General features: G+C 48.4%; 1 protein-coding gene across 7 annotated transcripts in view; it reads left to right on the top strand.

Annotated features, from left to right (window-relative positions):
* The window catches only part of ANK1 (ankyrin 1), a 208,795-nt gene that overhangs the window by 122,587 nt on the left and 71,853 nt on the right, over positions 1-14,355 (top strand). The gene's annotated exons all lie outside the window — the stretch shown is intronic.

Below are 14,355 nucleotides of genomic sequence, written 5' to 3'. Positions count from 1 at the left end.
GAGGCATGGTAGACGGGGAGGTGGGAGAAATTGCTGGGGTGGAATCTTGAAGGGCTTTCAGGCCACAGTGAGGATCTGGATTTTGCTTCAAGGGTGATGGGACGCCTTTGGAAGGTGCTCCATCTAACTTAGGTATTTAAGAGATCACCCTGGCTGCCGTGTGGAGAATCGACTTGGGGCACAGGGACAGAAGCGGGGAGACTGGGGTGGGGGGAAGCTGAGGCAGGGGACCAGGCAGAATCCCGAGGGGCTCTGAATAAGGGGGGAGAAGGTCGGGAGCGAAGCCCAGGGACTAGCGCCCCCAGGCTCGCAGGGTTGTCGCCCTGGCTGTGGTGGTCTCAGCACACATGGCACAGGGCACCTGTGGGCCAGGGGCCCTGACTCAGCCCGGGACCGTGTCGTTCTCGCACACGGCAGTGGGCTGGTTGGGTCGCGTCTCAGCTCAAAAGCCATTGCGAAGACACAGTTGTCCCCAGGGCCTGAAGCAATGTCCGCTGTCGTCACCCCGATCCTCTCACAGCTCAGCCGTGCCCGACCGTAGAGCATAGCAAAGTCGTCTTATCTGTCCTAGTAGATGCTAAGCGACCTGGTGGCGAAGCCCATGACTGGCTCTGCCCCTCAGCACCCGGCACACGACGTGTCATATGGTCGATACTGGCTTGAATAAATGGCTCCATAATTAGACACATACTAACAGCAGCCTCATGTGTCCAATTTCCAGAATTATTGCTAGATTACTTATATCAAATTAAAATAGTTTATTATGGAGGCCATAGCAAGAAAAAAACATACTTTCTGGGATGCACTAATCGACCTTACGTGCTTAGCAGTCAGCCCAATAAAAAGAGAACGAGAGGACAGCAAGTCAAGAGCCTCTGTTCTCCCGAATTCCTAGAATTGCCGGGTCTACGTGGGGCTCCACTGGGAACGGCCAGCTCTAACTCCAGGGGCGAAAAGCCTCACTGTTTCAGGTTTCTGCTCTGTTCTTATGACGCTCACAAGCCCTGGCTCATTGCCCCTCCTGATGAGAATAAAGGAAATTTCACTCCAACAGCAGAGGCCTTGTCGTCTGCAGCGCTGGCATAAGGCAGAGAGTTAGAAGAAGGGTTTTCGGGAGCATCCCAGGCAACCTCCATCCCCTTAGCCTGTCTTATTCTTCTCCGTGGTACTTACTGCTGCCTGACTTGCTATGCGTCTGTGTCTCTCCTCATTACTCTCTGTCTTCCCTGCTACAGTGGAGGCACCTCGAAGGGAGAGGACTTTGCTTTATTCAGCCCTTCTTGTCAGGATTCTGCCTTGCACATAGTAGGTGCTCATAAAATCAGTAGGTAGCTCTCTAGTCTGCTGTAACCACTAATGATGAAACCTTATTTATTTGACGCTTAGCCCATGTAGGAACTCCATCTAAGCACTGCCACTTTTTCTTTTTGAGTTTTTAAATTTTATTTATTTATTTTTAAATTTTTATTGAAATATAGTTGATTTACAATGTTGTGTTTGTTTCAGGTGTACAGCAAAGTGATTTAGTTATACATATATATATATTCTTTTTTTACACTCTCTTCCATGATAGTTTATTATAAGATATTGAGTATAGTCCCCTGTGCTATACAGTAGGTCCTTGGTGGTTGTCTCTTTTGTATACAGTAGTGTGTATATTTTAATCCCCAACTCCTAATTTATCCCTCCCTTCTGCTTTGGTAACCATAAGTTTGCCTTCTGCTTTGGTAACCATAAGTTTGTTTTCTATGTCTGTGAGTCTATTTCTGTTTTGTAAGTGAGTTCATTTGTATCTTTTTTTTAGATTCCACATATAAGTGATATCATATGGTATTTGCCTTTCTCTGTCTGGCTTACTTCACTTAGTATGATCATGTCTAGGTCCATCCATGTCGTCGTAAGCAGTGCCACTTTTAAGAGCAGCGTGAAATAGTCCCTCTTAGGATAATGACTCTCCTGCATGATGGTAGTTCTGGCACCAGCCACACTCATCAAATATGTGGCAGTGTTTGCTGCCGTATCCAGAAGCTCGACCATCTGAGCCATCACAAAAACATAAACAATTCCCGACACAGCCCAGGAGAGCGTGTGAAACCATGCTAGTTCCATTGATGTTCCCTAAATTTCCACATGTGCCTTCCACATGCACCCAGCACTGCTGGGTACTTGTTTATCTTGAAGGTGAAGGGTTTTCAGCATTTCAAATAAATGGAGCACCTGAACAAGAGCTACAGAATAATCTTTTCTACAGCAGCCAAATGCCAAGTGTTTTGATCAGGATTTGTGATAATTGCTACCTTTCCAAATTATAGTCTTAGAACTTAGAGGAGATCTTGGCATTCAACTCTGTGTCACTTTATAGCTCGGAAAGCTGAGGTCTAGAGGTTACTTCTGAATATCTTCTGAGCTTTATAACTTTGGATTTGGAGAGGTGGGCTGGCAAAGACCCCCTGAAGTTTCTCTGCTCATTCATGTACTCAACAAACATATATGTTTACATTTTTCTTTTAATTCACTTTTTTCCTTTTTTAAAATGCATTTTATTTTATTGAAGTATAGTTGATTTACAATGTTGTGTTAATTTCTGCTGTCCAGCCAAGTGACTTAGTTATACACATATATATATTCTTTTTCAGATTCGTTTCCATTCTGGTTCATCACAGGATATTGAATATAGTTCCCTGTGCTCCACAGCAGGACCTTGTTGCTTACCCGTTCTCTATACCCTAGTTCTACAAACATGTATTGAGCACTTAGAACACCCCCAGGACCTTGGTAAACACTAAGTTCATCCATGCCCTGCTCTCAAAGAACTTGGAGGCCAGTAAAGAAGTCCAGCTTGTAAATAGAAGGTTACAAATCCAGCGCCATCCAGAATGAGCACAGAGGCTGTTCTCACTCACTTATTCATTCACTCAACACATTTCTTGAGCTGCTCTACTAAGCCACGTGCTCGCCACTCAAAAGTGAGCGCTCCCCCATCGCTTCTAGTCTGGGGGTGGTGGCTGGAGTGAGTCAGAGAAAGCCCTGGAAGGAAGAGTGGGAGTTTGCCAGGGAAATTGGGAACGGGGAACTGCAGCGGGAAGGAGCAGACTCTGCAGAGGCAGGGGTGGCGCAGGGCACAGGCAGCAGGGAGGTGGGTGAGCTTGGGGTACATGAAATGTAAGAGGGGAGGATGGGGTGATCAGGCTAAGGAGGGTACATCTGGATCAGGGCCAATATGCAGCCTGTTACTCTCCTCTGGCATCATCTTTTTTTTTTTTTTCCGGCCGCACTGCTCAGCATGCGGGATCTTCGTTCCCAGGCCCCCCGCAGTGGAAGTGCGGAGTCTTAACCACTGGACCACCGGGGAAGTCCCCTCTGGCATCATCTTTTGCTTAGGAACTGCTGACAGGCGTAGAGATCATGTTCAACTACATTGTTCCCTAATTCTACCTGCACCCCCCAACTCACACAGAAAGCCTCTCCATACGATCACATGGTAACATTAAGCCTTCTGGAAATGTGCTGTTTGTTGCAGCTCTGGAATAGTGAAGAAGGAGGGGGAAGGGTGTGTGATTGCAGCCCCCATGTGGGAGAGTGGTGGTCCGGGGTGTACAGGTGTACAAGGGGAACACTAGTCGCCCCAGCGCCTGGTTCCAGGGACTCTTCTGGAGCTCCGGTTCCTGCTAGAAAAGGTACTAGTGAAAAAGACAGAACCTGAAAACCTCCTTCCCCTGAATTATTTTAAATAGGTGAATTACTTCTGCATCGCGGCAGAAATGAGCTATTTGGTGTTCATCTTGCTAATTACAGCGGCTAATTTATAGTTTGAAAGGAAGTTGATTGCTTGACATGAATCAGAGTGACCCACGGTGTTCTAAGAATCACAGATTTCAGTTCTCTGGTGTTTCTGCTTTCCCAAGCCCTTCCAGGCACGGCCGCTTTGAAGGCTCACATCACCCCTGTGGAGTGGTTAGAGCAGGTGCTCGATAAGTGAGGTCGGTGAAGAGGCAAAGAGTCTTCCTGAGCTGGAGCCGGGGTCCCCCAACCCCCAGCCTGGCCTCTGTGCACCGAACCCCACGGGCAGGCTGACTGGTTTTATTTTCATTTCCCTCCCCTCTTGGTGAAGGGAGAGTTAACTGACTGCTTCACGTATATAAAGATGTCCACTTGTAGCAACAACGGGGACATCTCTGGGATCCGAGGGACTAAAAAGGGTGATAGCATCGTCAGGAAGGATCTGGAACGTACTCCAAGGAAAGCACACCCTCCAAAGTCCACTTTATGGTTTGATTGCTGTGACTTTACAATGTGAAGACTAGATGTGGCATTCTTAGTCTCAGGAGGCTAAGAAGAAAGATAGCTGTGTGTGTGTGTCAGGTTGCATGTGTGTGAATTCAGTTCCGTCAACTCTTAGGGAACACACGGTGTGTGCCAGGCCCGTTTTTGTCATTTGTGACAACCATGTCCCTGAGTGTGTTTTGAGATTTTTCATTTAACAACGAAACGAATGCAGGGTAGTTGTTGAAAATTTCACACTTTACAGAAATACAGAAAGTCAGTCTTCTGTAAGTCTCCCCTTCTACTCCCCCTCCCCCCAGATCACTGTGAACAGTTTGGCATGAGTCTTGTCATATGTGTTTCTGCACCTCTATGTGCAAAAACACGTATTTTTTTTTTATTGGAGTAAAATTGCTTTACAACGTTGTGTTAGTTTCTGCTGTACAGTGAAGCGAATCAGCTCTATGTATACCTATATCCCCTCCCTCTTGGACCTCCCTCCCACCCCCCATCCCACCCCTCTAGGTCGTCACAGAGCACCGAGCTGAGCTCCCTGTGCTATACAGCAGGTTCCCAGTAGCCATCTATTTTACACATGGTAGTGTATTTCTGTCAAACCTCATCTCCCAATTCGTCCCACCCTCCCCTATCTTAGTTGTTTTCTGAGAGCGCCTACACTGATTCTGGAATTGTGGAATTAAGAGAAGCAGGCCTGTCATTTTGAAGATTCACAGGCTGAGGCCTGGCAGGTGAAGTGACACGTCTAGACCTCAGGAGGACAGTTTAGAGGCCCTCGTCCCGTGTCCGACGTTCTTGCCTCTAAACCCCACTGCCCTGCTTCTGAAGAGCTGGTTCTTTTTATCCTGTAAAAGGAATGCTGAGATCTCGGACGTGGATACCCTTTCTAGTGCATAGGAGATATTCTTAGCTGCTGAGCTGAATTTCAGAGTCCCGTTAGTCCCGTTGTCTCATTAACCTGAGCTCACACCTTCCTCAGTGTCCCCAAGGGCCTCCAGCCCCTGCGGCCGCTGGACTGCTGAGCACAGGAGGCTGCCCAGGTGTGTACGGAGAGGAGAGGGAAGGGGACCGGGTCGAGGCATCTCCTCGCGGAGCTCCCAAAGAGGTGTGGGTTTCTGGTTTTTTCTTTCTTTTTTTTTTTTTCTTAAGATAATGAAAGCATTCAAGTGTTTTTCTCCTTGTGAATATCCAGTAACCTCTACATCATAAGCGCTGCCTGGGTAAGGAGGTAAACTTCGATTGTAATAAAGCAGAGCAGGGGCACGCGCAGAGCTGGTCCTGTGCCTTTCCCTCTGACTGTACGCCTTCCTCTCAGTTTCTGAGCTTCTTTTACCTTCCCCGGCCCTGGACCGGAGACAGGATGGCAGAGGAGACGAGGGGTGATTTCCCGCCAGGGTGACAGCAGTCGCTTCAGTTCTTTCTGGCTTCCGATGTGTTAGATCCAGGGTCATGTATTTTTAGCAGACCTTTCCCACCAAGCGGTCTCCAGGGAGCCACGCGATAGCCGGGTCAGAAGGAGGCTGCGGTGCCATGTGCGGGGCCCTGCCCTGCCCTCCTGTCAGCTGGTTCCCACGCGGGGCTTCGGCTGCTCTCCGGGGCTTCCAGCCTAGAATGGTCTTCTCAACTCCGGTAAAGGTCACCCCTCGCGGGGCCTGTAAAATTAGGAGGGACGTGCGTGCTCAGCCTGTCACTCTGGCTTTGATCCTTACCCGCGCGGGAACCCCAACGGGCTGCCCATCCTCTCCCGCCAGAGCCAGAGCCCAGAGTAACGCAGAGCTCTGCGTCCACTTCTCTGACAACCTCTTCTACCCCTCCCACGCGGCTCCTTCCTACCCCCCACTTTCTTTTTTAAAATTGTAGCATTTCAAACCTATAGAAAATTGGCAAGAACCATACAAGAAATCCCCACATCTCCCTCACCCAGATTCTCTGCGACCTACAGATGATGTAATTCCCTGTCACCCCTAAACAGCCGGTGAGTACCACCCAGAAGTCAGGACACTTTCCCGCATGACACAGAGTCTCTCCAGGAACACCCTCTGGGATCACTTGTCATGGCTTATCGGCCTCCTTCAACCTGGAATGCTTCCTCGGTCTTGGCCTGTGTCTCCTCTTTTTGACCGTCTTCCGTTCTGTAGTTTGAACCTCAACTGTGTCTGCTGATGTTTCCTGGTGACCAGGCTGAGGCGGTGCATGCTTAGCAGGAGCCCGTAGAAATCATGCTCCCTTTCCACTCCAAGGATGTTAACCTTGATCACCTGCTGAAGTTGGTGTCTGCCAAGTTTTTCTACTGTGAAATCATCAATTCTTCCCTTTGTAGTTGATCAGTATTTTCTTGGGGAGGAATATTCCGATATGATGCCAATATCCTGTTCCTCATCAAACTCCCAGCCACCATTCGTGGCATAGACTGATGACTTCTGCCTCCATCACTACCACTGTGGTGGTTCCAAGGAGTGATTCTCCATCATTTCTTCTGCGTTTACTAGCTGGCATTCCACTGAAGGATAAGCTTTCCCTTCTCCCTCATTCATTTGTTTTTTTTCATTATTTATTTATAATGAGTCTGTTCAGACTCATGGGTTCCTGTTTTATTTGATGGGCTGTAATCTGATACTCTCATGACTTATTTTGATGTTCAGATCTAAACCGGGCCATTGGGAGCCCTTTCAATAAGCGGGCTTCTGTGTTATGTGACGTGTTTGCATCATTCTTGATTTCCTTACTTTCTGGCATAAGTTATCCCAGCGTCATTTTGTACTTGCCCTGCCCCAGCCCTGGATCAGCCACTTTTCCAAGGCCCCCTGTTTCCTTTTAGTGGAGGCTGGTATGTAGACACCAAAATCTGATCACTCGGTGTGCCCACTGCTACTGCTTGTCATGTGTGTACACACATCTGTAACTATTTCTACATCTATCTGTGTATGTGTATTTTTAAAAACCCATGAGGTCAAGCCAATACTTGTAATCCTGGTCCAAGACCTCAGGGTTCTTCCTAGCCTTCCCTTTTTCCAGGTTTTAAATCCCTTCAGACAGTGAGAAATCTGACTCCCACGGATTCGCATCATGCTTAACATGTTTGTTTATTCGCTCGATGTGCCAACCTCCTAAGCACTCCAGAGCGGCCCCCTCCTCCCTCTCAGATGCCTCTGCAGGGCACCCCTCGGGTTCACTGTCCTCCTTCCTCAGATGCCGGCATCCTCCAGCTGGGAGGTGAGGGGAGGGAACAGGAAGAGAAGGGAAGATGGGAAAACCCCTGTTCCCTTTTGATTTCATTTCTGTTTGGGCTGAAAATTTAATGCAGGCAATTTGAGGACAGGACCCAAGATTTATATTGTTGTAGCAATTTCTTTGCCAGCAGCTTAATTCATGCCCTCATCTCGTTGAGCCCAGAGTGACAGTCACTCCATCTTTCTTTTCCCATCACCTCTTGTTTCTCATCCTCCCCTCTGTCTTTGGTTTCCATGGTCTCTGCCTTTCCTTCTTCCCTCACTCTTTCTCTCTTTCTCATCAATTTCAGGATTCGGAGTAGGGATGGCAACCATTTCAATCCTTTTCTCTCTCCATAGCCCTGTTTAGATTCTTATTTCCTACTCTGTTTCAGGGCTGCAGACCTGGAAATATGTAATGTCAGTGATCGTGCCCCACAAATAGGAACCAATAATAGAGCAAAGCTAGAGGTCACAAATGTACAGGCGGGTTGTTATTCGGGGAATTAAGCTTCTGTAACATAGAGTATTATACTTATCTTCCCTGGACAGATATAACAAGCTGATAGAGGATCCAGCCTGGATGGGAAAGTAGCATATAAAGTATAAGAACTAGGTGCATGATCCTCTGTGTATACAACCTTGTCCTTTATGGGTGAGACCTTCACTCCTGGCTGACTGCCTGGGTAAAGTGGGTGTGGCCTGAAGGCAAGTTACCTAGAAACTCCTCCCTCGCTGCATCTTGTTCCCCTCTGGGGCCCTCGGTTTCTTGGCCTTCTCTGCCACTGCTCTGGCTTATTCTTCCAGGACTCCACTCCTTTCCTTCCCCATCGAAGCTTCCCCTGCCCAAGGCTCCATAGCCTCTGATAATAGGGCAGCCAATTAATCTGCTAAGCAGAGCCAATAACAGGGTAGTAAGTGCTTCTGAATAAAAAGGCCATGCTTCCCAGCTGCTACAGGAGCACACACTGCTTAGCTCAAAGAAGGGCGTAGGGGCTGGAATCATGAGGTTCAGGGGCTGTGGGGTGGCAGGGGCAGGTGGGCAGGAGGGTCCTCAGGACACAGCCTGAGGCTGCTCCAGGGCCAGCTGTGTGTGTGCGTGAAATCACCGGGTGTGAGAAAAGGAGTGGAACAGAGCGTGTCCACACGCGAACGCCAGCAGCAGCCTCGGAGGTATTCTTGGAGTTTTCAAAGAGGCAGAGGATCTCCGGACACCAAGGCCTCTCGGTTTGAAATCGTCCTCTGCTCTGGACAGGGTGAGAGTTTAATTTCCTGTGACACATCTACTGGATTTGTACATTGAGGAATCAATTAGTGTAATTGGGGCAATCAGAGACGTGAAACAGAGGGATCATTTACTGAGAACAAATGTCTGGAATTGTCTATTTTGCCAGTGGAATTTCTCACAGTTGGTACAAGAAAATACTCCAAATTAAATCATTCAGGCTGAATGAGACTTTATTTTTCTTCTTCTTCTTCTTCTTAAAAATGTTAAAAGAAACACAGCCTGGCTGAGATCTCCTCCCCTCCCATCAGACAGATTGCTGCTCAGAAGGATCCTCTAGATTGACATTTTACCTGAAAAAAACAGAGCAAAGGCAGATGAGAAACTCCAGGTGTGCATGTTTGGCATGAATATTTTTGCCCAAAAGATCCTAAAATGGTTGTCTGCCGTGTTAAGACCGTGTGGGATGAGATCATATGGGACCAGGTGGCCTCAGAGGCTCAGGATAGGGAGTTTCTAGGATGTAAAAAGCCTCAAAGAACATTGCTCCCACCCTAACAGAGAGAAAAGCTTGGATAATCTACAGAATTACAGTCTTCCCTGAGCCCATCAGAGGGCTGAGGCCACAGGGCAATGGACTTTTAGCTGAATTCCAAAAAGGGATGAGCCCTCCCAGGAGAGGGCCACCGTTTCAGCTTTGGCAGATGCAGGAGAGAAAAGCAGTTGCCATGCAAGCCAAGGTCTTAACAGACTCTTGCAGGCCAGTGTGGCTTGAGTGTGTCTGGAGCCCCAGGCCTCCACCAGGTGCTCCTGAGAAATAGTGGGGTAAATCAGGAGACCAGAGGACACCCATGGGCAGCACAGGAGAGCAGGTGGTGCTTGTGACTGTGGGGTTGGGGGGTGGCCCCAGACTCTCCCCTTGTGTGAAGCCAAAACAGACCCTCTCCCCTTCAGACCTCAGGCAAAATCCCTTCTCCAGAGGGGGGAGTAGTGGCAAACTCCCTCTTGCCCTGAGGAGGGTAGGAAACCTTCCAGCTCCAGGACACAGGCAGAGACCCAGCGCTGCTTCAGGAAAGGCGGAGGCACAACCCCTGTACTCCTAGGGAGGGCGGGAAACCATTTGGGGCCAATAACTGCCTTATACCAATAAAAAGCAGAGGTCTGCTACCACTGGGGGAGGAGCAAGGGAATCTCACTCAGCACCAAGTATAGAGACAAGGCAGGTTTTGCTGCTGCAGAGAAGAGGGGAAAAATGATGAAAAAAAAATCCCACCTTTGAGGTCCAGGAGCAAAGCCTGCCTAAGACTAAAGCTGGAGCAGGACAAAAGAGAAGCTCTGCTCCTACCTTGTAACAAGGAAGAGCATAGGACTGCTGGGAGGGGGCAAGAGCGTGGAGAAAGACCCCGACTGAGGCACAGGCACTAAAGGATGGCTGGAAGCTGAGCGGCAATCAGGAACACAGAACAACCCTCTGGCACCTTAGCTCCTACTCTGAGCTCCGGGTGACAGCAACCTACCTCTGGAATAATCTGAAGGCTGTGTGCACCAGTGGTAACAACAAAACCCAGATGCAGGTCAACTCCTGACTAGATTGACTCAGCCCCCGTCCCCAGCCCTGTGCTAACAGCTTCACAGAAGCAGAAGCATGTCCATTTCCAGGCACAAATTATTTCAGTCTCTACTGCTCTTCTATATATAGTGTCTGGCATTCAATTAAAAATTACAGTACACACAGTAAGAAAAAAACAACAACAAAGCATTGTCAATAGACAAAGCAATCAACAGAACCATACTTAGAGATGACCTGGATATTGGAACTATCAGATGGACTTTGAAATAACTATGCTTAATATGTTAAAGGATCTAGTAGGAAAAGTGGACACCCTTCATGGACAGATAGGGGATTTCAGCAGAGGGATGGCGACTGTAAGAAAGAGCCCAATGAATGCTAGAAATTTTTTAAAACTTTCATGGCAATGAGGAATTTCTTCAACAGGCTCAAGAGTAGACTGGACACAGCTGAGGAAAGAATCAAAGAACGTGAAGACATGTCGGTAGAAATGATCAAAATTGAAACAAAAAATAGAAAAAGAGTAATGAAAGAAAAACAGAAAGAGCAGTCAAGGGCTGTGGAACAAAATCAGTTAGTCTAACATGTGCGTAACCTGAGACCCAGAAGCAGATGTCTTCGGGAAGAAGAATTTGGCAAGCTGGCATATTCCTGAGAAAAGTGTGTGGTTAAAAAAATGCCCACAAGTAGCTACTGCTTTGTTCCCTAGCTTCTAATTTAGCTGAAGAAGTTCCTCTAATATCCCTCCACCTCCTTCTTGTTTATCTTCTACACCCAGTTATTTGGGGGAAGAAATATGTGATTTCTCCCTGTAATCCCCCTCAGTATTCTGTCTGCCATTCAGCGTGGAGTGGAGTGGCTGTCAAGTTAGCTGGAGTAGCTGAAAAGGTGCGAGGAAGATTCAGCAGCCTGCCTTTTACTCTTAGCCAGTAACTTAAACTTGATTTGACTCAAATACAACACACGGATCCTGATTTTAAAGAGGTGGTCGATTGCAGTTTGTCTCTGTCCATAGTTTTGGTTAAGAACAAGTAGCTCCCAGAATTTGCACCCCTCCCCCCTTCAGTTTTGAGCAATAACAAGTCTGCTTAAAGAAAAAGAAAGCATGAAATGTAGTATTTATCCATGAAACGCTCTTTTGAAATACTGGAAGTGGTCTCCTGCATAGATTAGTTATGCCTCTGATAAGACAGTTGTACAAGCTCCTTTGGGTACATATGCCCTAAACTTGTTTTCAGGCTTTCAGCGACTTCAGCTGCTGGATATGGCCATCCACCCATCTGCTGAGGTCAGTTGCTGGAGAAAACTTGCTGCAGTGGGTCTGGATGTTTGTACGTTCCTGGAATCCAGGTGCTTCATGGAAGAAAGAGGAGGGCACTTGGTGAGAATGGCCGGGAGCATAGTTTCTAAAATCTGAGCTCATGGGTTTAGAATTTAAACTCAGACACGTTTAAACTCACGTTGCCATTGTTAATGGACTTGCACCCCTGGCTGTGTGCAGACTGCCCTGAAAAGCCCTCTGCGAAGCTTTCCTGACCCCTTAACCAAGCAGCTCCTTTCTCCTCTGTGCTACTTTCAGTCTTATACCTGCATTTTGGGCATTTTTCACGTGATTTTGCATTTATTTTTATGCATCTCCTTTCTGTCCTAAACTGAGTTCTTCGAGGGTCAGGGTTTGTGTTTTAGGCATCCTTAGCGTAGTGCCAGGCACAGATAACTTCTCAGTAAATGTTAGCTGAAGCAGATTAAGTGCATGCTCGGCGTGAGGTAACCGTAGTTGGGACAAGAGTTTGTCATAGCCGTGCCCCCGTGTGATTTCGCTCTGCACTAGATTCCTGGGTCTTCTTGCACACCTGTCATAGCTGTGCCACATGGGCTTGTTCTGTGGCCCTGGTGAGGGTGCTGGATTCAGATCATCACAGTAATGGACTTGGAAGTAACTTAGTGTGACTGTGTTGGAAACAAATCAAAAATAAAGTGAGAAAAATCAAGTCATAAAAAAGAAAGAGATCTTTGAACCAGGATCCGAGGTGGAAGCTGAGTAAAACTATTAGAGATACAGATCTATTGATATTTAGACGGTCCCTTGCCTTCTGCCAGAGTTCAGCTTTGGGAGGGGGGTATGTGACCCAGGGAGGGAAGCAGAGGGGCTTCCTAGGGACCAGGGCAGCGAGTAAAATCCTGGGGACCACCTACAGCGGTAGTGACCAGACCCACACGGATGGTTATGGTGACTGAGCAGTCCCTCTAAGCTGCCTGGTAATCACAAAGGGAACCTGTGCTTTCAGCAGCTGATGAAAAGAAACATACTAGTTCCTCGGGTTAAAAAAGAGCCCCAAACTCTTTCTTCCTGGGGCATCCAGGTTGGTTCTATATGTGGCTGTGACCTAGAAAGGCTGTGTGACCTGAGCCAATCATTTGACTTCTCTGGGCTTTGGTTTCCTCAGCATTCAGGGATCTCCAATAACCCTTTGGACGCCAGCATCCTCTGGACAGACTGTGTGTCTAGAATCCTGTGGATTGAGATCCTGACTCTGGCTCCAAAGAGCAGGGCCAGCCACCCCTGGGGTGTTAGCAGCGAACATTAGCGTTTTCCTTGTAGACTGGCCACTTCCCCAGCTTTGAGGCATTCAGGACCAGTGACTGCTCCTGGAAAGTGACTGCACCCCCCCGGCAGCGCTGAAAGCCCCGCAGTCAGCACACGCACGCCACGCTCGAAGCCCCAGCCGAGTCCCCTGCAGTGAGCAGACTGTGACTCCCACGGTGGTACGCCCACCCCGGATTCCCATGTGACCACAGGGTGCCTGCGCTCAGCGCCCGGAACCTTCCAGACAAGGCACTGCTGGGTGTGAAGAGGGGATTGCAGATCGCAGCGCTGGAGAAGGAGGGGCTCCCTCCGGTGCAGACCCTTCCCCGGGGTAGAGTCAGGACGCAAAGCTGGAGAGAGTGGCTCCAGGCGCCCCGAGCGGGTCACCTGACAAAGGCTTTTCTGCAAGTTTGTGTTTTGCAGAATGATTTGAGGGGAACTGGCGTACTTCAGCCCCAAGCTCCTCCCCCTCCCTCAGATTCCTGCAGTCAAAGACCTGCTGTCTTGCCTTAAACCACTTTCTCCCTTTCTGTTATCAAAACGGGCTCTGACCTAGCCTTTATCTGATAAACTCATTCACACTGGGGTGTGAATTATTAACACCGCTTTTTTTTTTTTTATAAATTTATTTATTTATTTATCTATCTATTTATTTTTGGCTGCGTTGAGTCTTCATTGCTGCACACGGTCTTTCTCTAGTTGCGGTGAGCGGGGGGGCTACTCTTCGTTGCGGTGCGAGGGCTTCTCATTGCGGTGGCTTCTCTTGTTGCGGAGCACGGGCTCTAGGCGCGCGGGCTTCAGTAGTTGTGGCACGAGGGCTTCTGTAGTTGTGGCTCGTGGGCTCCAGAGCACAGGCTCAGTAGTTGTGGTGCACGGGCTTAGTTGCTCCATGGCATGTGGGATCTTCCCGGACCAGGGCTCGAACCCGTGTCCCCTGCATTGGCAGGCGGACTCTCAACCACTGCGCCACCAGGGAAGCCCCTTAACACCGCTTTGGACCCTACATTTTCATAGTGTCCAAAATCTGCAAGAGGAAGAAATCTAACGGAGATTTTCAGGCATTGGCAAGAGGAAATATTGCAACGGGCTCTCCCATCCCCTCCACATACACCCACCCTGGCAAGGCTGGCTGTGCTGATGGGCAAAGATTTGGCCAACCGTACTCTGTGTGTTTGGGGCGCAGGGCGGGTCTGATCTAAATAGGAAGTAGGTAAAGTTCCCTTCAAGCCTACTCTGGGATGTTCTCTGACACCCAAGGCACCTGTTATGTTTGCCCCGTCCAAGGCCCCGACGTAAAGAGGGTCTTATACACGTTCCATTCTCCCATCATGAGGCACCTGTGTCGCATTACGGCAGTAATCACTCAGTACTTTCCAGTGCTGGTTTTAGCAAAGCAATAGGACTGATCTGTTAATGGATTAATGCACTAGCACTCCCAGGCAGAATATTTGTGTTTTAATTGGAATCTCCTGAAAATGATGCC

The sequence above is a fragment of the Balaenoptera musculus genome, chromosome 21 (genome assembly GCF_009873245.2).
Source record: "Balaenoptera musculus isolate JJ_BM4_2016_0621 chromosome 21, mBalMus1.pri.v3, whole genome shotgun sequence".
In the NCBI taxonomy this organism is placed as follows: domain Eukaryota; kingdom Metazoa; phylum Chordata; class Mammalia; order Artiodactyla; family Balaenopteridae; genus Balaenoptera; species Balaenoptera musculus.
The sequence above is the reverse complement of the archived record's forward strand: the minus strand, read 5'-3'. Positions and strand labels throughout refer to the sequence as shown.